The sequence below is a fragment of the Hyperolius riggenbachi genome, chromosome 4 (genome assembly GCF_040937935.1).
Source record: "Hyperolius riggenbachi isolate aHypRig1 chromosome 4, aHypRig1.pri, whole genome shotgun sequence".
In the NCBI taxonomy this organism is placed as follows: domain Eukaryota; kingdom Metazoa; phylum Chordata; class Amphibia; order Anura; family Hyperoliidae; genus Hyperolius; species Hyperolius riggenbachi.
In genome coordinates this window covers 277,505,499-277,532,087 of record NC_090649.1, presented here as the reverse complement: position 1 = coordinate 277,532,087, position 26,589 = coordinate 277,505,499, and the positions used below count along the sequence as shown (strand labels likewise).

Here is a 26,589-nt window from a genome sequence, read left to right as displayed (position 1 = left end):
TTATTTTTTTTTAACAAGGAGGGCAATCACTTTTTCACACAGGGCCATGTAGATTTGGAGTTTGTTTTTCTCACTAAATAATAAAAACCATCATTTAAAACTGCATTTTGTGTTCAATTATGTTATCTTTGACTAATAGTTAACGGTTTTTGATGAGCAGAAACATTTAAGTGTGACAAACATGCAAAAGAATAAGAAATCAGGAAGGGGCAAATAGTTTTTTACATCACTGTATTTGACAACCCTCAGCGGCGCTTCCTGAGGTTTATCAAATGCGTCACGTTTTGACCCCTGCAGGATGACAAAGAAGTGCTGCGGGTAGTGTCCAGGATGAAATTAGATGACAGTAAATTATGCAATCGAGCGTAGTGTTTCCATGAATGATGGTAAACAATCTATTTGAATGGACAGAGCTTAAATGACAGCACTGAGGCCATCTTTCACACCGTTTAGATGTACGGACCATACGATCTGGAATATCTTATGACAGGAAGTAGTTATAGCAAATTCTATATCTACGTTTAAAGGGGGCTTGGATGCTTTCCTTATATGGCTATAACTAGCAGATAATAAATCTGGTGTCAGGAAATAATTTTTCCCCTTTTAAAGCTAATTGGCCCAAGCCTGAGGCCTTTTGCACACTGCAAATCACAAATCCAATTTACGATTCCGAGTTTCCCTGGATGCTATCAACACAAGACGAAAAATGCAGAAAAAACGCAGCATGCTGGACCGAATAAATATCGGAATCACATGTAGACTTGGGTCAAAATCGTAAATCGGAATCACATGTACTGTGCAAGAGGCCTAAAAAGGTTATTCATCTTCCTCTTGATCAAATATTTGCAGATTCAGGACAGTAATCTTTTTTTTTTTCTGACTGAACTTGATGGATGGAGGGATGTGTTTTTTGGGGTTTTTTTGTAACAAAACTAACTACAGTATATAATCATGTATATTATCATGTAATTTAGTCGAATTAAATTGAGAAAAAGAAGTCACTCTAGTATTATGGGGATTGATTAATGAAACCACAATGCTTTTGGGAGAGTGTCCTTTCGATAAATGACACAAAACCTGAGCGCTTTGGCTCATCACATGAGCTCTACATTCACAGGTGATAAAAGGAAGCTTACAAAGAACTGAACACCATACTTGCTGTGAAATGTGGAGAGGGAACCTCTCAAACCTGATACAGCTGGAACACTCTGCTCAGGAAGAGTGAGCAAAACTACCTATTAACAGTTGCAGGAGTCTCATTAACAGCTCCTTGAATTTGTTTGTAGAGTTTGCCCCTAGAGGTTGTACAACAAGATAATAAAGCAAACCTATGAGTTTAAATGGGAGAAAAATCAGATACTTACCTCGGTAGAGGGAGACCTCTGAATCCTCCAAAGGCTTCACGTGTCCTCCTCCAGATTAACGATTCTCACAGAGGATCCTCTGAAACTTCCAGAAGCTTCCCTCTTTTGAGGTAAGCACTCATTTAGGGCACTTTGGGCCTGATGCACGAATGTGCAATATTATTGCCATGCACAGACATTGCATGGCAATATTACCTTTACTTCCTGCCCTGTGTGCCGCGAGTTACCCTATTAGTGCAACCCGCTGTACTCGACTAGCGCAACCATTGCTAAAGTAACGCATGCTACTAAAGGTAACGCTCTTTAGTAGGACGAATAACCATGGTCACACTAGTCGAGTATCGCAGGTCACGCTAATAGCATAACTCGTGGTACACAGTACCAGTAGTAAGGGTAATATTGCCATGCGATGTCTGTGCACAGCAATGTTATGACACATTCGTGCATCAGGCCCTTTTTTCTCTACAGGTACACTTCAAGGGTCCCATTAATTTTGGCCTTGTAATTTTCATTCATACTACTATGTGAAATATTGTGTTGAATCAAACTCTAAGGGCCTGTTTCAATTAGAATGAATTTTCGGCATTTCCCCACATGCAGAATTGGATTTGAGGTTATTAGGTTGTTATTGGGGTGTTTTCTAAATTGATGCTGACTATGAGGGTGGAAAAGAGAGAAAAGGTGGAAATATTATTATGTTACATAAAAGAACATGCACACCAGACAAAAAGATGCTTTTAAATGCAATGCTTATTATTGAAAACTTGTACAAAAACCCCGATAAACGGGCAGGATACAAACATAAACATATTAGCACAATTTTAACTGAACAATCAGCAATGACACAATGTTACAATATCCTGACAAAAACAGAGATGGAGGAAAGTCAGAATTTACCCAACAGCAGCGCTGTTTCGAGGCAATTTGAGCCTCTTGATCACGGGCAATAAAAGTCCAAACAGGCAAACAGCAGATAGGCAACAGATGCGATCATGCAGGGCGGCGTCCTATTATGTCCATTTTGTTCATGTTAAAGTGGATCCGAGATAAACTTTTACTCATTGCATAATTGTGTTCCTTTCATATAGTTTATAGGGCATTCCTCAAGCCAAATACTTTTTTGTTTTGTTTTAATACTCTAATTCCCTATAAACTAAACAAGCCTCGCCCACAGCTTCTCCAGAGTGCCTTGGCACTCTGAGCCTTAGTAGCACGGGCTTATAGGAGCTCAGTCTGGGCAGGAGGAGGTTACTAGCCAGAGATTTCAGAGGCAGAGGGGAGGAGGAGAGAGGAGTAAAGTTTTCACAGGCGGAGGGCTGGAGATACAGATCAGCTTACCTGTGTGTAATGTGACAAACAGAACATGGCCGCTTTCAGTTTCATTTATAAACGAAGGATTTCCAAAACCGACCGTACATTCAGATTGCATTTCTTTGCATCCTTGGCAATAGTACTTTCTGGGGGTTTAGTTAGGAATGCAGTTATTATGAGACTCTCCAAGAAGTCCCACCTTGCTGCAGGAGTAATTAGCGGCACAAGGTAAGAGACACTTTCAACACCTGATAAAAGATTGCAACCCTCACCTCTGTTAAGGGGAACATACACAATGCACTTTCATAAAATGTATGTAACAATTCAGGCAGAAAGATGGACAGTTAAATTGGGATTGATTGTTTGTGTACCCACTAACAAAATGATCATATTTATCAAATGATCATAAATCTCTCCATGTTCCAAGAGACTTTCTGAAGAGACATGAGCAATTAAAAGATCATTTAACATTGAGAAACAACACATTTGCTTTTAATTTAATGAACCATTCAAGCACATTATTACATTTGGCCACTCTACCAAATTATCAGATTGTACCATTGCTGGACACCTTTATGCTGACATAGTGGGGATTGCTAAAAATGGATTAAAATGCTTGTAGGCACCCAAAGTGACAAATGATTTTCTAATAAATTTCTGTCTGTCCTAGATTTATTACTTTCTCACGGATTTAAAGTACTGTGACATTTCTGACACATAGGGCCATATGCAATTCACTTTGTCTACAAAATTTTCTCCTAGGTGATATTTTCAAACCTTATTAATAAAATGCTTTCTAAGCTAACAGCAAGCAAGAACATACTCAGAATAATTTTAAAAAAATACTTTTTCACCTACTTTTGCAGTTGCAGAGTCCTGAAAGGTTATTTTAAACCAAATGTGAAAAATAGCCTCCTGGGAGAAAACGTAGGAGAAGGGAATAGAATACTGTAAGGGCCATAGACTGCAGTGCAGTCAGGCCATACAGAAGGGAGATCACTGACAACCAGCTTAAGGTGCGTACACACGCACTACTGGTTAGAATGATGGGTCCGTCAGACCCTCCCGCTGGGCGGGCGTTCTTCCGACAGTAGTGCGTGTGTGCAGTCTGTCAGCAAACTGATAATGCTGTTTCTGAACGATCCGCTCAGCGGGTCATGAACATGGCCAATAAACAGATTGACTGGGGTAGATTGTACTAGGGTATTAGCAACTACATGCAGGAATACATACTGTCCCAGCATTAGGATCCAATCACCAGCAGACATTATACAGTACTCAGTTCTTCTTCTCTTCTTTTTCTACATTCTTTTTCCATAATGCTTCCTGTAATTTTCTTCTTTTGATCTTGCCTTCTTGTTCTTTTTTTTACTTGCTGGGAGACTGTCACTTACTATCTGTTTTTGGTTTATCCAGAACACTGTCAGCATCACTGTTGTGGTATATCTGAATTCCCCTCCGTGGCTTCCTATTGGTCCATTTGTGTGGACCTATAGGAATTGTCAACGGGAAAATTCAAATAAACCTCCAGTGGGGAATTCAGGATTTAACCCGACTATTAAAGCAAATATGAAGGGAAAAATAAAAGCGTTTATACATACCTACTGTATATAGAAGAAAGGCTCTGGAGACCATAGAGCCTTCCTAGTCCTCGATCCGTCCCAAGGTTCCGGAGCTCTCCAACACTGCTTGTGCAGCCTTCGGAAGTACTGGTGCGCAGTACAGCTCATCTTTGGAAGTACTCTGGTACACAAGTACCTCTGAAGGCTGCATGAGCAGTGTCGAAGAGTTATTTGACCTAGAAGCTTGAATAGCTTCCACTGGGGATGGTGCAGGAACGACAGGACAGACTGAAGACTGGGAATACTTTATGGTATCCAGAGCCTCCTCTCTATGTAGGTATCTTCACTTCAGATTCCCTTTGAAAGTCACAGAATTTAGTTTTATTAACATTTAAGTGAGCTGTAAAGTTTTATTTTTTTCCTCTATGCCCCATTCTTCTCCTTTGTTTCCTCAGTTTGACAGATCTTTATTGTGCTGCTCCAAGCCTTCTACCCTTTTCCTGTATTCTGACAAATTAAAGCATATTAAACAAAAATGGCTTGCTTCATGTTTTTCTTCCTTACAGTTAAATGTAAATTAGCTGTAATGAATTTGACTCCAGTTTCTGCACAGTGAACACATTTCATAAGTGTGGTCTTCTTTACGCTGGTCTGCCCAATGAGTAAAGCCCAAAGCATTCTATTGTGACATGGCAGAAACTGGAGCAAGGATGAATGTAAAGCTGAACTCCACAAGCTAAATACGCAGTTGGAAGACATTTATGTGAACTGGCATACAAATATTGTAAAACAGAAATGTACCTTCTTGAGGCTGGGAACACACTTAGCAGAAACACTGGCATTGCGGAATACGCAGCGTTTATGCGTATAATGTTAGTCAATGGGCCGCATCAAAACTACGCATATAAAAAAACGAATATGCGTTTTGTATGGGTTTTAAAGTATACGTTATTAAAAACGCAGTTTTTTTTTTTGCATATTTTTTTAAAAAGCACGTAATGAAAGTCAATGGTGATGCAATGCAATGCATTTTATATGAGGTTAAAAAAAATGTTTTCTGATGTTTTTCCGCTTCCTACTGTCTTCCTAGTGATGTGCATAAAACGCAATATAAAAACGCACACAAAAAGCATACAAAACGCATATGCGTTTTGTATATGTGAACCGCAAACACATTAAAACGCAAGAAAAAAGGCAAATGCACTAAAAATGCACTACAAACGCAAAAACGTACATGACAGAAAATGGGACCTTTCACGCACTGACAAGTGTGCACCCAGCCTGAAACTGAAACTATTTGCAATTATTCACCATTACTTGAACAAGAAGGAACTCCCATGATGTATCACTTCTGCTCAGTGAGTGAATATGCATGTCATTCCCTTACTAAATACAGTATCTTCAATTTAGATCTACAAATCTTGTGCTCCATCCATCCTTGTTCGACTTCATAGACGAGTGACTTTTATCAAGGATAGTTGGTCACAGACCTGCCCTGAGCAAGTTGATTGGACAACAAAAGAACATCACTTTATTATGACCATCATTGTACTCCTTTTAATCAATGTTTGCCAGAGTGTCTGACTCTTGCTCCCACCAGAAGTGACATTACTAAGCAATGACACTCATAGTGTTTTAATTAGATGACTGTGTGGCATATCCATATCCTTAGTATTGGCACATACCAACCTGTGTTATTGGCATTGCACAAGTTTAGGTGAAGAGTTTAATACTAGCCTGGTTTTCTTAAGTGCCTCTGAATGTAAGGATGCTGTACTGAAGAGTAACACTAGGTTGTGGCCCCCAATATACACCTGATAGGTTACATAGTTAGTTTGGTTGAAAAAAGACATTTGTCGATCAAGTCCAACCAGAAATAAATAAATAAAACACCATCCTGAACCTGCACATATCCCAGTTGATCCAGGGAAAGGCAAAAAAACCTTACAAGGTTTGGACCAATTAGACTTAAAGTGAATGGGAACCGCATTTTAAAAAAAAAATGAAGCAAATACTTACCTAAGGAGAGGGAAGGCTCTGGGTCATATAGAGCCTTCCGTCTCCTCTCTTGGTGCTCTCTATCCTGGGGTGGCCCCCCCCAGTTTTAATCCCCCTCCGAAAGGGTATTTGGAAGTCTTCGGGAGCCGTGTCCTCCCGAAGACGTGCGGCTCCATACTGCACACACGTGAGCGCAGGGTCGGACTGGGACACCAAGGGCCCACCAAGGAAGTTTCAGCCTGGGGCCCACCCCCCTCCTCCTCCCTCCCCCCCCCCCCCCCCATTTTGGGCTCACATACACATGTACTTTAGAAATTTTGCATGACTTTATGGTAGGGAATAGATTGTGAGCAATTCTGAGGACAGTCTCCAATAGGGATATGTCTAAATGCGAAACTAAATGGGTGTCACCATGCACTGGAACATCGGCGTGGTCATGATGAGTCATGGGCAGACTTAAAAAAAAAAAATACAAAACACAAAATAAGTAGCGGCGTTATTCACAGAGATTAGGTCCGACCAGATACATTGTATATTCAAGTAGTTACATGCCTCATGATAATTCATCAAGTAGTCAAATGGCAGCAGATACCCCCACAAAATGCAATCAGGTTGACGGCAGATACCCCCACACAATGCAATCAGGTTGGTGGCAGATACCCCCACAAAATGCAATCAGGTTGACGGCAGATACCCCCACAAAATGCAATCAGGTTGACGGCAGATATCCCCACAAAATGCAATCAGTTTGGCTGCAGATACCCCCACAAAATGCAATCAGTTTGGCTGCAGATACCCCCACACAATGCAATCAGGTTGGCTGCAGATACCCCCACACAATGCAATCAGGTTGGCTGCAGATACCCCCACACAATGCAATCAGGTTGGTGGCAGAGATACCCCCACACAATGCAAGTCCCCACCAGCTTGGAAGGGGGGGCAGAGGGCACAGATCAGCGGGGAAGCCTCCCCCCCTCCCTCACCTAGGGCCCCCCCTTCCGCGCAGCCCCCTCCTCGAGAAGTGCAGCCAGCAGCGAGCGGAGTATAGCTTACCAGCTTCAGATGATGCTATCTCCGCTCCGCATGCCGCTGCTGCCCTGCTGGTCTCTGTCTCCTGTAGTGACGCTGTCCAATCACGCTCTAGCAGGAAGTACTGCGAGAACGTGATTGGACAGCGTCACACACTACAGTCAGAGACCAGCAGGGCAGCGGCATGCGGACTCGGAGCGGAGATAGCATCATCTCTGTAGCTATTCTCCGCTCGCTGCTGGCTGCACTTCTGGAGGAGGGGGGTGCGCGGAAGGGGGGGGGGCCCTAGGTGAGGGAGGGGGGGACGCTTCCCCCCCTCCCCGCCGCTCTGTGCCCCCCAATTCCCCCCCTTCCAAGCTGTGCCCCCCTCCAGTGGCGTTGCTAGGGTGTTTGACACCCGGTGCGGATAATTTACCAACACCCCCCCCCCCCCCCCCCCCCAAAAAAGCAAAGCGCGCAGCGACAAAAAAAATGGGTGTGGACATGACATCACATGGGTGGGGGGTAATTGTAATGTAACTGTAACAGTAAGGCAGTGGGCTAATATAGGTAGCCAGAATAGTTTCCCTCAGCATAGGTTAGATATGACAAATATGACAACATGACAAATTCAGCAATCTTGAGGCCCCCAACAAGACAAATTCAGCAATCATGAGGCCCCCAACAAGACATTCAGTAACCATGAGGCCCCCAACAAGACAAATTCAGTAACCATGAGGCCCCCAACAAGACAAATTCAGCAGTCATGAGGCACATAAATAAACAGCATTTCACATAAATAGGCAGAATGCCCACTTAATATGGTAGACACCTCTCACCTGGCTTCTGAATTCTCCTCTACTGGCTGCTGTGCCAGGCAATACTGTTTTTGGCTGGATTGGGGATGATGTGTGGGCTGAAAGGCCTGGCGGTGATGCTGTGGCCGGCCTGGCGGTGATGCTGGGCTGTACTTGGCTGGTTGAAGTAAATGTTGGCCTGACTGTTGGTGGTGATGCTGTGGCCTTTTTGTCAGTGATTCTGGGCTGGTTGGCTGGTGGTGATGCTGGGCTGGCCTGGATAGTTTAGGTAGTGACAGGTGCACCCTAGTTTAGGTAGCACCAGGAGCCTCCCAGCTTAGGTAGTGACAGGACCCCCAAGTTTAGGTAGCGACAGGAGCCCCCCAGTTTAGTTAGTGACAGATACCCCCCAGTTTAGGTAGTGACAGGAGCCCCCAGTGTTTGTAGTGACAGGTGCCCCCCAGTTAAGGTAGTAACAGGTGCCCCCCAGGGTATGTAGTGACAGGAGCCCCCAGTGTTTGTAGTGACAGGTGCCCCCCAGGGTATGTAGTGACAGGAGCCCCCAGTTTAGGTAGTGACAGTGCCCCCCAGTTCAGGTAGTGACAGGTGCCCCCAGTTCAGGTATTGACAGGCGCCCCCCCAGTTCAGTTAGTGACAGGTACCCCCAGTTTAGGTATGACAGGAGCCCCCCAGTGTATGCAGTGACAGGGACCCCCCCCCCAGTGTATATAGTGACAGGAGCCCCTAGTTTAGGTAGTGACAGGGCCCCCCAGTATAGATAGACAGGTCTATAGGTGTCCCCAGTTTAAATAGCCAGATCTATAGGTGTCCTCAGTGGCAGCGGAGAGAGAAGAGAAGCGGTGGGGAAGGGAGGACGTTTCCCCCTCCCCCTTCCCTCACCTTGGGGCTCCCCCTCTCTCGCTCCCCCCTTTAGAATTAAGTGATGCGGCAGGCAGCGCCGCTGTGCCTGCCGCTTCTTTTCTCTCTCCGCTGCCACTCCAGGGCGGGCGGGCCAGCCACGTCCGGGTAGCTAGGGGGGGGCAGCAGCTAGCCAGGGGAGTGCGCATGCCCCATTTTGCCCTATGTAGGGACGCCCATGGCATGGTAGGCAGATAGGTAGCCGGGTAGGCAGTTATGTAGCCGGGTGGGAGGGTAGGCAGATAGGTAGCTGGGTGGGCAGTTAGGTAGCCGGGTGGGAGGGTAGGCAGTTAGGTAGCCAGGTGGGCAGATAGGTAGCTGGGTGGGCAGTTAGGTAGCCGGGTGGGCAGTTAGGTAGCCAGGTGGGAGGGTAGGCAGATAGGTAGCTGGGTGGGTAGATAGGTAGCCGGGTGGGCAGATAGGTAGCCGGGTGGGAGGGTAGGCAGATAGGTAGCTGGGTGGGTAGATAGGTAGCCGGGTGGGTAGATAGGTAGCCGGGTGGGCAGTTAGGTAGCCGGGTGGGCAGTTAGGTAGCCGGGTGGGAGGGTAGGCAGAAGGGTAGCCGGGTGGGAGGGTAGGCAGTTAGGTAGCCGGGTGGGCAGTTAGGTAGCCAGGTGGGAGGGTAGGCAGATAGGTAGCTGGGTGGGTAGATAGGTAGCCGGGTGGGCAGATAGGTAGCCGGGTGGGAGGGTAGGCAGATAGGTAGCTGGGTGGGTAGATAGGTAGCCGGGTGGGTAGATAGGTAGCCGGGTGGGCAGTTAGGTAGCCGGGTGGGCAGTTAGGTAGCCGGGTGGGAGGGTAGGCAGAAGGGTAGCCGGGTGGGAGGGTAGGCAGTTAGGTAGCCGGGTGGGAGGGTAGGCAGTTAGGTAGCCGGGTGGGAGGGTAGGCAGATAGGTAGCTAGGTGGGTAGATAGGTAGCCGGGTGGGCAGCCAGTTAGGTAGCCGGGTGGGTAGATAGGTAGCCGGGTGGGAGGGTAGGCAGTTAGGTAGCCGGGTGGGAGGGTAGGCAGATAGGTAGCTGGGTGGGTAGATAGGTAGCCGGGTGGGCAGATAGGTAGCCGGGTGGGAGGGTAGGCAGCTGGGTGGGTAGATAGGTAGCCGGGTGGGTAGATAGGTAGCCGGGTGGGCAGATAGGTAGCCGGGTGGGAGGGTAGGCAGATAGGTAGCTGGGTGGGTAGATAGGTAGCCAGGTGGGCAGTTAGGTAGCCAGGTGGGAGGGTAGGCAGTTAGGTAGCCGGGTGGGCAGATAGGTAGCTGGGTGGGTAGATAGGTATCCAGGTGGGCAGATAGGTAGCCGGGTGGGCAGATAGGTAGCCGGGTGGGAGGGTAGGCAGTTAGGTAGCCGGGTGGGCAGTTAGGTAGCCGGGTGGGAGGGTAGGCAGTTAGGTAGCCGGGTGGGCAGTTAGGTAGCCGGGTGGGAGGGTAGGCAGAAGGGTAGCCGGGTGGGAGGGTAGGCAGTTAGGTAGCCGGGTGGGCAGTTAGGTAGCCGGGTGGGAGGGTAGGCAGATAGGTAGCTGGGTGGGTAGATAGGTAGCCGGGTGGGCAGCCAGTTATGTAGCCGGGTGGGTAGATAGGTAGCCGGGTGGGAGGGTAGGCAGTTAGGTAGCCGGGTGGGCAGTTAGGTAGCCGGGTGGGAGGGTAGGCAGAAGGGTGGGAGGGTAGGCAGAAGGGTGGGAAGTTAGGTAGCCGGGTGGGTAGCCAGTGGGGGCCCCGACTCCTATGCTCCCCTTCACCTGGGTGTCCCCCCTCCTTACAAGCCGCGGGGAGGGCAGCCCGACTGTTTTTTTTTTGGGTTTTTTTCCCTTAAAAAAAACTATTTTCCCCGGGGGCCCCCTCCTATCCTCCCCCTCCCTCACCTCGGACTCTCGGAGGGCCCCCTCCTGTTACGAGCGGCGGCCGGCGGGTACAGCAAACTTCCGGGGAGGTATAGCAGAAGATAGAGGTCCAGCTGCCTCCCAGTCGCTGTCTCCTCTATGCCGCTCGCACTAAACCAGGAAGCAGTGCGAGCGGCATAGAGGAGACAGCGTAGCCCGGGAGGCAGCTGGACCTCTATCTTCTGCTATACCTCGCAGGAACTTTGCTGTAACCGCCGCCGCTCGTAACAGGAGGGGGGCCCTCCGAGGTGAGGGAGGGGGAGGATAGGAGCAGGCCCCCCCGGGGAAAATAGTTTTTTTTAAGGGACATAAAAAAAAAAAAAAAACAGTCGGGCTGCCCTCCCCGGCTCTCCCATGCAGCGCACGCCTTCTAGGGGCCCCCAGGTCAGGAGGAGGGGCAGTCGGGTCGGGGCCCACCGATGGGACCGTCGGTGGTTCGGCGGCTCTGTCCGAGCCTGCGTGAGCGTGCAAGAGAGCGTGCTTGAGCAGGCGCAGTACAGGGCCGCCCTTCTTCAGGAGCACTCAGGCTCCCTGAAGACTTCTGAAGCCTCCTATGGCCGGATAAAGGGTGCAGCATCCCCCCTGCTCGCCGATCGCTATCACCCCCGCCCTGGCTGCTATCACCTCCAGCATGGTTGGCCCCCTCCCTACCCACAGGCTGGGACACAGAAATCTGATCCGTTTCTGTGTCCAAAACTGCCTGTGTAGAGGGGGATCTGTTTTCCTATTGCCTGCCACTACCCCTCTGTGTATCAGGATCCATATGCGGTGTGGGAAAATGCAGCAGATCCAGACCTTCCGTTCAGGTTTTGAAAACGGGTCCCCACAAACGCAGACGGATCCATTTTTTGTTTAGGTAAAGATGGCTGCTATCTCTAACATTGCTATCCGTGGCTCCGGCTTTGATCAGGTTTTAAAAACGGAGCCACGGATACGTTCCCAGACCTAGTGTGAACCTATTCTACATAAAGATATAGAGTTTGATGAGACGGTTGGTGAGAACCTCTCTGTGATTGATTGATTGATTGATTGATCAAGCTGCAGATGTCATCCTGTCAAGATGTCAGATGATATCAGAGGTCAGGAGCAGTAGATCTGGTAGTTAGCTGGTAGCAGGATCAGCAACAGAAGATCAGACAAGTCCAGAGTTAACTACAAGCAGCAAAGGTAGAGTCAAGCAAGCAGGGTAACCAGCATGAGTTGTAGGAACAGAAGCTGTCTACAAGATCATCCAGCAAGGAAACTATGAAACGGAGGACTTTTATCCATACATGTCCCACTTTTTTAGGTACTTCTAATACAGGCTGGATTTAGACTTTTTGCTGTGGGTTTTTGCAAGCAATTCTACAACCACTTATTCAGTCAATGTATTAACAACCTTCACAGAAAGACTGCTATGATCCAAGCAAGGGTTGAAAAAAGGTTTCTACAGTTTAAAAAAAAAAAAAAAAAAAAAAAGATTCAGGCTAGGTCTTTGAGGTCACTCATATTCTCACAGTGCCCTTCATCTCAGGAGATCCTTATCAAATCAGACCCAGAGGCACAGCGTCCTACTGTTACACATAATTATGGTTTGATGAGAAAGACTGAGGCTGGTAGAAGGATATATTGTTAATGCTGTTATTAATTTTCATTTCTAGTTACTCAGAATTCATTTAGCTTTATAATGTTGCCACTGCTTTGTTTGTAATCAGAACAGACAGCCTCCTCTTCCCAGAGGTATTCATGTCTCTTTAAGACTGCATTTTAGTAAAAAAAAAAGAAATCTATTGTTTTCCATGCCTGGTCTTGGTAAGGGCCGGTTCACACTTGCGGTTCCCTGCCAAACGGACCGGATGACCTGACCGGATCCGGACCGGATCCGGATCGGAACCGTACGGTTCTGATCCGGATCCGATCCGGATCCGGTCAGGTTGCATCAGGTGTTCATCAGGATGCGATCCGGATCCGTTTGGCAAAAGATAGTAGAAACCGAATAAAAATGTTGGGGTCTGGGAGGTCAGCAGAAGGTGGACCTGTGGAATCAGGCCCTCCGCTGTTTAGCACTCACCTCTACCTCCGACATACTGCCAACATCTCCAGCACGTTTAACCACTTGATGACCCACCCTTTACCCCCCCTTAAGGACCAGCGTGGTTATTAGTGATCTGTGCTGGGTGGGCTCTACAGCCCCCAGCACAGATCAGGGTGCAGGCAGAGAGATCAGATTGCCCCCCTTTTTTCCCCCCTATGGGGATGATGTGCAGGGGGGGTCTGATCTCTTCTGCCTGCGTGTGGCTGGCGGGGGGGGGGCACCTCAAAGCCCCCCTCCGCGGCGAAATTCCCCCCTCCCTCTCCTACCTGTTCCCTCCCCGGTGATCCGGGCTGCACAGGACGCTATCCGTCCTGTGCAGCCAGTGACAGGACGTCCCCTGTCACATGGCGGCGATCCCCGGCCGCTGATTGGCCGGGGATCGCTGATCTGCCTTACGGCGCTGCTGCGCAGCAGCGCCGTACAAATGTAAACAAAGCGGATTATTTCCGCTTGTGTTTACATTTAGCCTGCGAGCCACCATCGGCGGCCCGCAGGCTATTCACGGAGCCCCCCGCCGTGATTTGACAGGAAGCAGCCGCTCGCGCAAGCGGCTGCTTCCTGATTAATCAGCCTGCAGCTGGCGACGCAGTACTGCGTCGCTGGTCCTGCAGCTGCCACTTTGCCGACGCACGGTATAAGCGTGCGGTCGGCAAGTGGTTAAAGTCACTGCTGCTCCACTCCAAAATGCTTGCCCATGTGTCCCCATCCAAAATCGCCGCTGCAATACGCATAGGAAGTGGGGTAGAACATCCGGATTTTTAGCCAGTGTGTTGTGCGCTCTCCGGTTCTCATTGGTTTGTATTGGCCGGATGGTGCAGTCCGGTTCCGCTCCGGATACGGCTGCCGGAGGAGCCGGACCAAAAAATAGCGCATGTTGGGTCTTATGCCGGAGTCCGGATCCGGTTCGGATCCGGTCCGGACGAAACGGACGCATAGGCTTTCATTGCTATGCCGTGCGTCCGTTCCGTCCGTTCTGCATGCGGTCCGGCTCCGGCACGGCGATTCTGGACGGCGACCGCTAATGTGAACCGGGCCTAAGGGGTCATCAGTTTAATGAAATATCCCTGTGGGAAATGTTTAGTCGGCAAAGCCAGCAGGCTAGTCAGACCTAAAATGAACTACACAGCTGTTCAGTCAGGACCCACAGCACATATACTGCAGAAGATGCTGACAGGTTTAAGATATACAGTAGATAGCAGGGCTGTGGAGTCGGAGTCGTGGAGTCGGGCAATTTTGGGTGCCTGGAGTCGGAGTCGGGAAAAAATGCACCGACTCCGACTCCTAATGAATTTGTAACTGTAATTAAAATAGAAAATATGATAAAATGTTATATTTCTCAGATAATAGTCATTAAAAATAATGTATATATACAGTATATATACAGTAATAGCTGTGCTTAGTCCACAAAAATGAAATAAACCAATCAAAATTAGTTACTTTTGCTGCTTCAATAAAGCAGTCCCCGTATTTTTAAGGTCAGATATACATATCTGATTGTGACTGTATGTATGATGTGTACACAGGAATCTCTTATATATACTAAATAACATCTATGCTGTAAGAATAAAGCCTGATGTGTAGCTGTGTCACTAATAGAGATGGTCAAAGAGATGGAAAGTGCAAATGTATGCACTCCCTTTGCTGATGAAATCAAATAATTTCATATGTTGTTAAAATTTGGGTTGGTGACTACAAATTAAAGGGTAACTGAGATGGATGAAAAGTAAAGTTTTATACATACCTGGGGCTTCCTCCAGCCCCCTTCAGGCTAATCAGTCCTCGCTGTCCTCCACCACCCGGATCTTCTGCTATGAGTCCTGGTAATTCAGCCAGTCAGCGCTGTCCGGCCGCATGCCGCTCCCACAGCCAGGAACATTCTGCACCTGCGCAATAGTGCTGCACAGGTGTAGTACGCTCCTGGCGGCGGAGTGTGTGCATGCGCACTGCGCCCGACTGGCTCAAGTACCTGGACTCATAGCAGAAGATCCAGGTGGTGGAGGAGGACAACGAGGGACTGATTTTCCTGAAGGCGGCTGGAGGAAGCCCCAGGTATGTATAAAACTTTAATTTCATCTGTCTCAGGTTTACTTTGTTACACAGTAGTACTATACTCTACATATGCACTCCCCACAGAGCTGCAGGGAATCCACTGAGAATGCTGTGCACATTGAACACAGAGGTGTTGTCTGTTTACAATCTCCTCATTCCCCTGCAGAGTACCTGCACATCATTCTTACATGTACCCACACTTACATTGCCTAGGGCCTGATAGATGTTCTTTGTTCCGGTTTGTACCTTTTACAAGTACTCTTACCAAGGACTAGTTTTAGTCTAAAGGGAATAAATATAGTAGTCTATATATCCTTCTCACTTCAGTTGTCTTGTAAAATTCCTAAGCGTTGGCAGTTAAAGGGAAGGTCCAAGCAAAAAAAAAAAAATGAGTTTCACTTACCTGGGGCTTCTACCAGCCCATGTAGCCATCCTGTGCCCTCGTAGTCACTCACTGCTGCTCCGGTCCCCCGCTGGCAGCTTTCCAGCTAGTGCAGGAACAAAAATGTATGCGTTGCACCACTAACGCGTAAAAATGTATATGTTAATGTTCCTGCACTAGCGGGAATGCGTAAAAATGTACACAATGCGGCCCTGACCTCCGAGGTCAGAAAGCTGCCAGCGGGGGACTGGAGCAGCAGTGAGTGACTATGAGGGCACAGGATGGCTACATGGGGCTGGTAGAAGCCCCAGGTAAGTTAAACTCATTTTTTTTTTTGCTTGGACCTTCCCTTTAAGAGACGAATTTCATGTTACATACTTTTAATCAACAAAATTGTAATATGCAAATTAGAGGAGTCGGAGTCGGTGGAATCCTAAACTGAGGAGTCGGAGTCGAAGTCGGTGGATTTTTGGACCGACTCCACAGCCCTGGTAGATAGGAATATATGTAACATCACTCCAAAACATTGTGCTGCAAACAACACTGACACAATGTAAGAGGGGATGACTTTTCTATTTGCGGATGATCTTTCAGGTCTTATGTCTTTGTACTATTAGATTATACATTTGCAGTAAGGGGGTTATCTGTTCTTAGGCTCAACACACACCATACAATCTTGGTTGTTCAATCTTACCACTTTCATTTAGTATAAGAGCTTATTCAATCAATCATTCAAGGTATTTTCAATCTGTTGGCCCTTATACTACATTGATTTGGTAAATCTGTACAACCAAGATTGTATGGTGTGTGTTGAGCTTTAGCTACAGCTCAAGGTGACCTCCTCCATGAGAAGCAACAGATATATTCACCCAAAATGCTGGCTTCTTGCAAAACTCAAGTATGAAACCTCTCAACCTCCAGCTTCCAGAGAACTGTGCTGCCCATGTCAGTGCATTACCCTTTCAACTGAGATGAATAAAAGACTGTGCTATTAGGATGGAATCCAGCAAACATGTTCCTGGATAGAGAGGTCACATGACTTCCCAGTGACCTTTGAGTTTTACAAAACGCCACCATTGTGGGCAAGTATAACTTCTACTCATGGTATTTGGGAAGAGGAGAGAGGTGACTTTCAGAAGTGTTCAGGCTGACAGGTGGAGACTCGCACTGTGATCCAACCAGCTTCACTACATGCTGCTGTACGTTTAAAAATAAGAATTCCATTACAGAGCAGTATGATGAATCATTTGCTGCTGATCTGCTCTGTCCAGTAAGCAGGCTTTGCCCAAGTTGTGTTTCTCAGCTACAGACAAGAGAAAAGGCAGGGCATAGGTCAGGATATGCTGGCTGTTGAATCATAATGGACAGAATTACAAAGGAGGTATTTCAAATGTTTTTTATTTTAACTATACTTTTCTGTAATTAAAGAGAACCCGAGGTGTGTTTAAAGAATGTTATCTGCATACAGAGGCTGGATCTGCCTATACAGCCCAGCCTCTGTTGCTATCCCAAACCCCACTAAGGTCCCGCTGCACTCTGCAATCCCCCATAAATCACAGCCGTGCTGTGCGGCTGTGTTTACATCTGTGTGTCAGTCTCAGCTGCTCCCCCGCCTCCTGCATAGCTCCGGTCCCTGCCCCCGTCCCTTCCCTCCAATCAGCAGGGAGGGAAGGGATGCAGGCGGGGACTGGAGTTCTGCAGGAGGTGGGGAGAGCAGCAGACTGACACTATAGAGAGGTTGTCAGCAGCGTGGCTGTGATTTATGAGGGATTACAGAGTGCAGGGGGACCTTAGTGGGGTTTGGGATAGCAACAGAGGCTAGGCTGTATAGGCAGATCCAGCCTCTGTATGCAGATAATATTCTTCAAACCCACCTCGGGTTCTCTTTAAGCTATCGGCTTAAATATTAAGACTATGAACATGGAAAACTTTGACTTTAGGTGATATAAATAAGGTGTTTCCACATTTAGGCCTGGTTCCTGTTTATAATAATTTTATAACCTGATTTTTTTAGCCACTCATCAGCTTCCACTAGCTAAACCAAATGCTACACATATTTTCCATCTACAAGCTACAAAGATTTCAATAATATGAATATATGGAATCTTGCAGCTTCCACAGTCATGTATCAAATATGTAACTGTGAAGAGACTCCATATGGTACTTATATTGATACTGCAATGCCTTGTGACTGTGCATGCCTAACATTGTTTTGCATCCCTTCTGCTCTCCCATGTGAGTTCTGGAAAGCACAAAGACTTCATTTTTTTCATTTGTACTTTTGGAAAGAGTAAGAAAGATCAAAAGAAATGAAATAAGAAAATGGTATTAGTAGACAGGCTTGTACTAAAAATCTTCTAATACGCTCTCATAGCGGTTTACTTAGGCTCACAGCCCGTTCATTAAATTAGGTGCTGCCATAGACCGCAGTGTAAATGTTTTACTATGATCTTCCGAGTGATTAAAGTGGGAGCCGGAGCATATGGTGGGGCACAACAGGCTCCGGGGTTCGGCGATTGTATAGCTGAGCACTGAGTGCTGTTATTGGCTGCGACAAAGCAGTATCGGCTGCGCCGCTTAGCTATAAAGATTATTGTTAGGTTGACTTACAGGAGTGCTAGAGTTAGGGAATAGGATTAGAGGTTAGGCTCGGTTATAGGAGGGCTTGTGTAAGGCCTCGCTCACACTATACGTGCTACCGTGTGCGTTTCTGCAGAGTGTATGGTGTGTGACACGCAAGAACGTCAGAAGTGCATAGACAGCATATCTCACATTCAGCCTATATGCACTGCGCAGAAGTGCAATGCACTATAGCAGTGCTGCATGCATTTTCAGCAAAGCGCAGCACTGATTTTATTCACTATAATGAATGGGATCAGCAGCGCATGGCAAAATAGATGGTGTGCAATCGCGTGCATTGCATAATATGAATGAGGCCTAAGGCTTAGCTATAGGAGGTTTACAACTAGAGGACAGGGTAGGGGAAGGTAAGATTTGATAGTGTTAGGATGTGAGGGTTTAACATTAGGAAGCAATTGCAATAGTGGTTAACAACACTTAGCTGCTATTAGAATATTGTTAATGATATTCAAAATGACATCAATTCGGGCATCCCAAATTAACACGCGCCTCTTTTAAATGTACGCCCAAAAATAGTTAAATGAGTATTTGACTGATCTGGAAATGTCTTGAAATCTCAGCTGACAAGTAGCCCTTATTTTGAACTGGGTGTTTGTACTTTTGCTCTGGCTGTGAGCAGCTGCTAACACCTCTGGCCAACAGAACAAGGGGAAAATAATGACCAGTCATTAAAAAAACCATATACAGTGAATATCCACCCCAATTTAGGACTATAATAGAGATATCTTGCCTTTCAGAAACGTGTTGATTGTGCAATACACAAGGACATCAGAAGTACCTAAAGTGCACCATCTGACATTGCTACTTATGCCATGCGTGCTGCATGTATGTAGCGCTGCTTGCATTTGGTTTGCAACGCAATGTTTTCACAGTCACTGGAGGGGACCAGCACTACTACAACATACAGCAATACATGTGTGTTAATGTATAAATGCATGGATCTTTATATTTTTCATTTTTTAAATTGCTACTACAGACCTTTAAAAAGAGGATGAAATCAGTAATATTTTCTGATGTGTCCAGAACATAAGAATAACATTGTGTCATAATTCGCATCTGATGTTGAAATCATGAGCTATTTGGATGAACTTCCTCTGTCTCACCAGCAGATGTCCTCGCTCTCTTCGGGGATTATGCAGCCTGAACTGCTCTCTGCCCATCAGCAGAGGTCCCTCCTTCAGGAACTATTCTGTTGCAGACTGCTAATGAGAGCAGATCTGAGATCACCTGGACATGATCGTCTGACCTCCCAGCACACTATATAATCAACTCCAGCAGACCAGTTCACTGTTAGTTCATCAAACCTGTTCCTGTTCCCTGTGATCTAGCCCTTCTTGCCTGGTCCCTGTACCCTGCATTCTTCTTACCTGCCATGTATGACCTTTGCTATTCCTTGACAAATCCTTTGCCTAAACGATTATATTACTGTTTGTCTCTCTGGTTTTTACCTTGCTTGTATGACTACTTGTTGCCTGTTGATATCTGGTTTAGTTGCCTTGTGTGTGTATATATTGTAAATAACAATTTATGCTAAGAGGAGAGGAAAAAAACGGGCTACGAGTAATCTCAAAAATTACTCTAAATCGCTGTATAAGAAATATGTCAAAATTACTTTATTGATTACATATGATATAAAACACTTTATTTACATTTGCATTTTCAATAAACCTTTGTGTTATTTTTCTTTATCCCTGGTCTATGTCTCAGTTTATTCCACAATAGTGACAAATCTGCATTTCTTGCAATTCTTATGCTCCGCACGTGATGTTAAACATTGCCAGTTCATCGGAAGCATAACACATTAATTGTTTTGTTTTTTTTTCTTTTCTTTTAGGGTCTTTGCTACAGTGGCATTCGAAGAAATGTGGTAAAGTCAAGTTACCATAGTTTAGGAAATATTGGTAAGTGACTTTAACTAATACGTTATTATGCTTGCCTTATCTGTATTTTCCTAGTCATGTAACAAAGGCCACAAGGAAAATATGAGACCATACACAGGCAGATTGTAAATATCATAAACCACCATAATCTACTTGTACACAAACACACATACACATGGGGGGGGGGCAGGGGAGATGGAATCAATATTATAAAAAAGCAATTGAAAACAAGACCTCTTCATTACCATGCAAACATAAGAAATGGTGCCCGCCCCTTTTCAAAAAGTATACACATGGATTGAGGTAACCACAAAAATTTCTAATAACTATGAATACCAATACAATTCTTATTCAAGACAATTGATGTACATCTGAAGTGTAAAAAAAAACTTACCTCCATTTCTGGAAGCCGATTGATGGTCCGGTGGCTTTCCGGATCCTCCTAGCAGCCCATAGATCCAGCATAGGTAACCTATTTTTCCTATTCAACGTCTGTACTGGGGCTGGGCATGCAGAGGTAAGGTCTGCGCATGCCAAGCAGCTGTTTTCCTCCCTGTGCAAGTGCTTAGTTCTGCTGGGCATGTGTGGACCTTACTCGCCATGCCCACTACAGGTGTACTTGTACACAGCCAGAGGCATGGCTGGTAGAAACCTATTCGACTCAAATTGAGTCGAATAGGTAAAGAGGGTCCCTATGCTGAATTGGTGGTGGGCTGCAGGAGGATCTGGGAGTCCTCTGGGACACTTTTTTTTGTTGCTGTTAATATATCTAATATATAGGAAACTATCTTTATTAATGTCTATTGTTATTAGCCATGCTTCTCTTGCATTTGGTATATGTTCTTAATGATGAAGGTAGGTTTGAGCTGGGGATGTGATGTCACAGAATACAAAGTCATGCCTATATAGGGAGAACATTGAAGTTGATGAACAGGGAGTATAGATCATGTGGCCACTATATCTACTTGAAATGCAGTAGTGAAAAGCGACATGTTCGTAGCAAATCTTTGATCAGCAAACTTGTGTAGTGGTGCTTTATTTTTGCGCTTTGTATAGTGTGGTTAGGAGGTAAGAGCATCTTTTAAGATTTCATTGCTGTCTTTCCCCCCTCACTTCCTGTTCCCATGACCTCCATGATTTAATATAAACCTTGATGGTCCCAGGGCAAAGAAATGATAGTAAGCAATAGTTTACACTCTAAAAGGGGATTTATTCACATCCTGTCAAGGAAGGAAGTGGAAAAAAATTCCCTGGTAGGGACCGAAGACAAAATCCATAAGAGCTTTAATACCTTTCTACAGTATTCAAAAGTTAACATATTTTTTTCTTGAGCTAGCATTTGAAGCAGCTTTATCATTGGTAGTGAACATCATTACTTGAATTTAACATGTATATAATCTACAAATTGACTTCCTTGTGAAGAAAATATATTTTTACAACGAAAAGTCACATTACAGTAGAGAATCAAAGAAAAATGCAATTATATAACCCTAATTATAATATTAAAAAACGTTCATACGTGGTGTCTGCATCAAGATAGGCATCATAAATAAACTGGAGAGAAGAATAAAATTCTTTGATGATTTCAAGGGCATCAATTAGAGCATGCAATATGTGAGACGTCACTAGGGATTTTGTATGTTCTGCAAACATGAATTGGTGATATCCAGATACTAATAACTAGGGAAATATTTATAAGCAGATGGAATACTCCGTCATACCATGTCCTCTGGATTTGACTGCAGTTCACAGTGAGTTCCAAATTCAGGGCTACCCAATTAGCTAGGTACTTGTTTCATAAAAATGCACTCAGTTAACCGTTTACTACAGCTGCTTCAATAAGCAGGGGAGGAGCTCAGACACTGGCAAAGATTGTTATATTTACAAATAGGCCCAAGATACCCATTTGCTACAGCTGCTGCCACAATAAGCAGGGAAGCATCTCAGACACTGGCAAATATTGCTTCATGTATGAGTTGGCCCCAGTTACCCTTTTACTACAGCTGCCACAATAAGCAGAGGAGGAGCTCAGACATAGGCATAGATCGCTGTAATTATGAGTTGGCCCCCAATTACCCATTTGGTACAGCTTTCACAATAAGCAGGGGAGGAGCTCAGACACTGGCATAGATCACTGTATTTATGAGTTGGCCCCAATTACCCATTTAGGACAGCTTCCACAATAAGCAGGGGAGGAGCTCAGACACTGGCATAGATCACTGTATTTATGAGTTGACTCAGTACATTCTATGGGTTAGATAGCTGCTGGTACAATAAGTGTGAGTGAACTGACTAATGTGATCATATCACACAGTGTTGTAGAGTGTCAGTGACTAGTACATTAGATTATTCAGGTTGTGATATTGTACTTTTATTTAGCTTTTGAAAGTCAATACATATTCTGAATTGTGAATTGCACAGTGAAATATATGTTTAGTTTTAAACTCAAACCACAACCCCCACACATAGTTTAAGTCATACATGAAAAGGACACTGGCATAACCCACACAATATTCATATGAGTATATTTTCCACCAATATGTGTTTCCTGGCCTGGCATAATGAAAATGTTCTAATTATGAAAATGTATGTCATTCTTTCAAGATGTTTTCTGTTTTTATATGAATCTGTTTTTTGACTTAACAAGCTGGTTTCCAATTTACTCTGTTCTAATAGGTTTAATAGTGGTCGGTTTTATTTTTTCTTACTTCTAACATAAGGAATGAGTACGTTAAGGCATACAAAATCTTACACTGGGTCTACATGAAAAGGGCGCCGGTAAAAAAGGGCGCCTGGTGGAGCCCATATATATACCAACTTCGGCTACAAAAAAGGCGCCTGGTGTAACCCATATAAACTTCGGCTACAAAAAAGACGCTTGGTGTAGCCCATATAAAAACTTCGGCTACAAAAAAGAAGGGCGCCTGGTGTAGCCCATATAAAAACTTCGGCTGCAGAAAAACTCTGGGATGTGTTAATTACTATTCCCCCTCCAGGCCGCCATGGATAGTGGGGGAATGAAATAATTCGGCTTCCAGTGCTTGTAGCCCATATACAAACTTCGGCTAGAAAAAAACTCCGGGATGTGTTAATTACTATTCCCCCTCCAGGCCGCCATGGATAGTGGGGTAATGAAATAATTCGGCTTACAGTGCTTGTAGCCCATATACAAACTTAGGCTACAAAAAAGGAAATAATATGGGCTACAGAGGGGCACCTTACTGTAGCCGAAAAAAATACGGGCTACAAAGGGGAGCCCGCTTGTAGCCGAAAACCTTGTAGCCGAAAAAATATGGGCTACAAAGGGGAGCCCGCTTGTAGCCTATATGAAAACTCGGGCGCCCTTTTCTACACCTTGTAGCCCATATTTCCAGAACTAACATTGATGTCTATGGCGGCGCCCTTTTCATACAGGCACCTCGGGCGCCCTTTTCAACCGATCCCCTTACACTGACCAGGCAAAATATTAAACCAACCTGCTTTAATAGTGTGTAGGTGCCCCTATTATGGAACCAAAACAGATCTGACCCACTGAGGAATGGGTTCTACCTCTGAAGATTTCTTATGGTATCTAGCACCTAAACTGTTAACAGCACGTCCGCTAAAATGGAACTAAAATAACACTAGCAGATTAAGCACACCATAAGAACTTCTGAACAGACTGAAAAGGTATAAAAGGTAAAACAGACTGTGTTTTACTCTGCTGCCCCTGCAGCTTCCCACATTGTTCTTTAAACACTGCTACACTCTGATCTGCGAGGATTTGTGATTTTTACACAGATGGCATTACTTTGGGATAAAAACAAATAATATAACTATGGCCATTAAAGAGTAGGGAAACAAGTTTTTATTGTGTGTTATGCCAAACTGTGATTCCATGTAAACTCCTGTAATTTGTGAGGTGTGGGCTTCTTAGATTTCCAGTCAATGAACATGTAATTTATCACACTAGGCCATATTCTTCTATTTCTTCTGTTCTCACACTTACATGCCCATTGTAGGCATTCTATGTGGTACACAAGGGTCAGCAGCCCTAGTAGTTTGTTGTTATTTAGCCATACAAACACAGCAAGCTACAATGCTCTGTACCTTCTAGCCTTTCTGCCATGACCAGCATGATTTTTTTCTTGCAATTTGTGTAGCCCTTCTGTGAGATTGGACTATCCTTTGCCCACCACAAACATACGTGAGCAATGACTGACCATTATACTGCCCATTATCCTGACTTTGGTTTGTTGGTTGGCCTGCTGGACCACTTGGACATTCTTTGAACTAGCCACCTTTTTGCCTGTGTCAGAGTTGCATAGATACTTTCAGTCAAAGCAGATAATTTGGGAGCCTCTATGTGCCTGGTTATGTTAGTGCCGCATAGACCAATGTTTATTTACGCTATAACAGCGCACATAGTATAATTTATAGCTGAATGCTGGAAGGTGACAAATAGCAATAAAGAATAAAGGCCATGCTGCGAATCCCCCATGAAGAGATGGACTAGCCCAAAACCTGTTGGTTCTGTCCGATTTTTACTACCTACTGTAAGTGACAGCAACATAGGAGAAACGTAATTTATGGCTCATTTTACACGAATAAACATATTTCTTATTTGTATGTGTTTATATGTATGTTAAATTTTACATTTTTTCGCAATATTGGTCCTTTAAACTGTAAGGTCTGGTTCCAGCTGTGAGAGTGTCAGAATCTGCTCCGCTGCCCTTGATTCCCTGGACAGTTTGTTGCTTTCCTATGCAGGTTGCATAGTTCAGTCCAGGGAAAAGAGGCCTTTTTGTCAGTTTGCAAGATTCGGGAGGCTTGCTGCTGTGACTGATTTGCATCCACTTATCTTGCAATCTGCTTGTCTGCTTCCTTTGAAGGTTTTCAGTATAAATGTCACTTCCTCCCAGAATTCCTTGCTCGTCATAGTTTCTGTTTAGTGAGACTAACCTTAGAGCCTCAGCCTCTTTGTATTTTGTTGCTAATATTCTAGTGTAGTTACTTCTTGGGGAGTGCATTTTGCACTCCTACTAGTGCAGTCAGGTTTTTGTATTATTTGTACTGCCTAGTCTTGTCCTGTCCTTGCGATTATACTATCTCCTGCGGTTGCTGATAGTGAATCGTTCAGTCCTGTTCCTAGATCGCATTCGCCCTAGCACTAGAGGCAGTGGGTCTCCCTTGTCTGTGTCTTGGAGTATAACCTTAGCAGCGGTTGCTACTGGTTACTTATTCAGTCTGTTTTGTCTGGAATGAACGTTTGCTGTTGTCTGGTGTTAGGCAACCGATTAGCAAGCGTTCCCGCTGTTTGTCTTTGTTCTCAGTGTTCATTTGTTAGCCAGGGTTGGTACTTTTTTTCACTGTTGCGCTTAACGTGCAGTGACCATACTATTAACGCGCTTGTCACTGTTGCGCATAACGTGCGGTGACCGCGTTTAGTTAGTTAATTTGTTATTTTCCTTGGCGTTCAGATTGTCGTTATTTGCTTTGTCTTCCTTTACTCAATTCATGCTCTGTCTATGCTCAGTCTTGTGTTGCTGATAGCAATCGCCTCTCTTGCGATTAGCTTTCTCTCTCTCTGGTCTGTTCTGTTGTGTTATGTCTACTGTCGCTGGGTGGCGACTAGATTGGTAGACATTCATATAATCTGTCTCTGTTCTTGCCTTCTTTTGAGTTGCTACTTGTTTAGATTACCTGGTGTTGCTTTATCGTGCAATTCCAATCTGGCATCTGTGGATGTACAGAGGATTGGTTCCTCTGTACTCCACAGCTCCACCTGCTGGTTGGAATTCCCTTCTACAAATATATACTGGGTACTTTACTTCTGTGATTGTGGGGATTTCCATCTGCTTCAGCGCACGTGGTGTGCGCTGACTGGAAATCGCCCCCAGATCATTACAGAGAGATTGTGCTCAGCTACAGTAGTGTCACCCAATGACGGTGTTCTCACTGCAGTATTTTGATTTTGAGAAAACTGGAAACACACTGCCTGTACCATTTTTAGAGTGATTTTTCTTATAGAGAAATGTGCCAAAATGCACATTCCTTTAAAAATCGCTCTTAAAATCACTTTGCAAAATCTTAGTCGCTAAGCGCTTGGCAATTGCGTTTTGTAGTGTGAACATTCCTGCAGTAACACCTTATTTTAAGCTGCCTCTCACTGTTTCTTAGCTGTCGCTTCAGATTCATATTAATGGTTTCCTACAAGCAGCAACTAGTAGCTCGTAGAGTTGTATTCTAGCTGCTGCAGTCTTCAGCTTGGTAGCAGCTACAACACAAGTTTATGGTGATTTAAGTTGCTGCTTGTGTGACATAGCTGGATAACATTAGCAGCAACCGTCTTAGATATTTGCTAGACATCACTGTGTGGGTGACATAGCCTTAAATCTCTCAGAATTGGCAGCATGCTTGTTTCTGGTGACTGACACAAAAACTACTGAAAACTAAAGATCAGCATGAGAGCTAGGCTGGCTATTAGCATTTTTAGAATGAGATCAGCATTGGCAGCTACTTCTATAATCTCTCAGTAAAGGACCACTTTATTAGAGATAGAGAGATGTATGTAAAGCAATGTTATAGTCTGTAAAATAGAAATAGTGGGAAGCCTCTGAATAGTCTAGAGGCTTTCTGTATCTTCTCACACCCCCACCGTTCAAGCACTGGGGCTCTTGGTGTCTTCAGTGTGCAAGCTCAGCCATAGATGAACATGGCCATACTTCGCATGGGCGAGTATGGTCCAAGCAG

The 26,589-nt window shown here is 45.2% G+C and overlaps 1 protein-coding gene across 2 annotated transcripts in view; it reads left to right on the top strand.

Annotated features, from left to right (window-relative positions):
• Positions 1 to 26,589, top strand: part of FYN (FYN proto-oncogene, Src family tyrosine kinase) — a 316,221-nt gene that overhangs the window by 137,143 nt on the left and 152,489 nt on the right. For both annotated transcript variants that reach the window (XM_068231316.1, XM_068231315.1), the window contains exon 3: positions 19,812 to 19,878. The gene's annotated coding sequence lies outside the window, so the exon portion shown is untranslated. The remainder of the gene's footprint in view (positions 1 to 19,811; positions 19,879 to 26,589) is intronic.